At 44.1% G+C, this 750-nt stretch overlaps 1 non-coding gene across 1 annotated transcript; it reads right to left on the bottom strand.

Annotated features, from left to right (window-relative positions):
- Window positions 1-285: 285 nt before the first annotated feature.
- LOC120080624 (small nucleolar RNA R71) lies at window positions 286-389 on the bottom strand. Its single transcript, XR_005482578.1, has one exon. It is a non-coding gene; the product is annotated as a small nucleolar RNA R71 (small nucleolar RNA).
- Between the last annotated feature and the right edge of the window lie 361 nt (window positions 390-750).

Here is a 750-nt window from a genome sequence, read left to right as displayed (position 1 = left end):
TGAGATGAAATCTATGATGTTACAAATGCTCCAAACAGCTGGACAATTTGGGGGTGCTCGGGGAGAAAACCCTCACGCCCACATAAAATGTTTCTGGAGTCGTGCAACTCGTTTGTGATTCCTGGAATCACTCCAGAAGCTATCAGGCTATCTTTATTATCATATTCTCTGCGTGACGACGCAAAGCAATGGGTAAGTTCTTTGGAGCCTGGAGAGATCACGACCTGGGAAAAGTTGGTGGAGAAATTCATGCAAAAATACTTCCCACCCACCACAAACGCAAGGAGGCAAAAAGAGATCATGAACTTCGAGCAGGAAGAATTTGAAACCTTAAGTGTCGCATGGGAGCGCTTTAAAGGATTAGTAAAGAACAATCCCAATCACGGATTACCGTTAACCATCTAGATGGAGACCTTCTATGGTGGATTAAACTTAGTGTCTCAAATGGTAGCCGACGCAGGTGCAGATGGCGGTATCATGGACAAATCTAATACTGAAGCTAAGGAAATATTGAACCGCATAGCCAAGCATAATATGGAATGGGTGGACGACACTTACGATGCAAGAGCAGAAAGGAAGGGGCGATCTCAAAATGTGAATTCTATTGACTCTAACGCAATAGCCATGCTATCTACACAAGTGGTTACTATGACAAACCTTTTGCAGAATATGTCACTGGGGAATGCACTCGCAAAAGGTAAATCAGGTAGAAACATTCGTACAGCCCATGGTTAGCTGTGTGGGCTGTGG

This window comes from Benincasa hispida, chromosome 6 (genome assembly GCF_027475165.1).
Source record: "Benincasa hispida cultivar pf3 chromosome 6, pf3_genome.v1.1, whole genome shotgun sequence".
NCBI classification, from domain to species: domain Eukaryota; kingdom Viridiplantae; phylum Streptophyta; class Magnoliopsida; order Cucurbitales; family Cucurbitaceae; genus Benincasa; species Benincasa hispida.
This window is presented reverse-complemented; position numbering and strand designations above follow the sequence as displayed.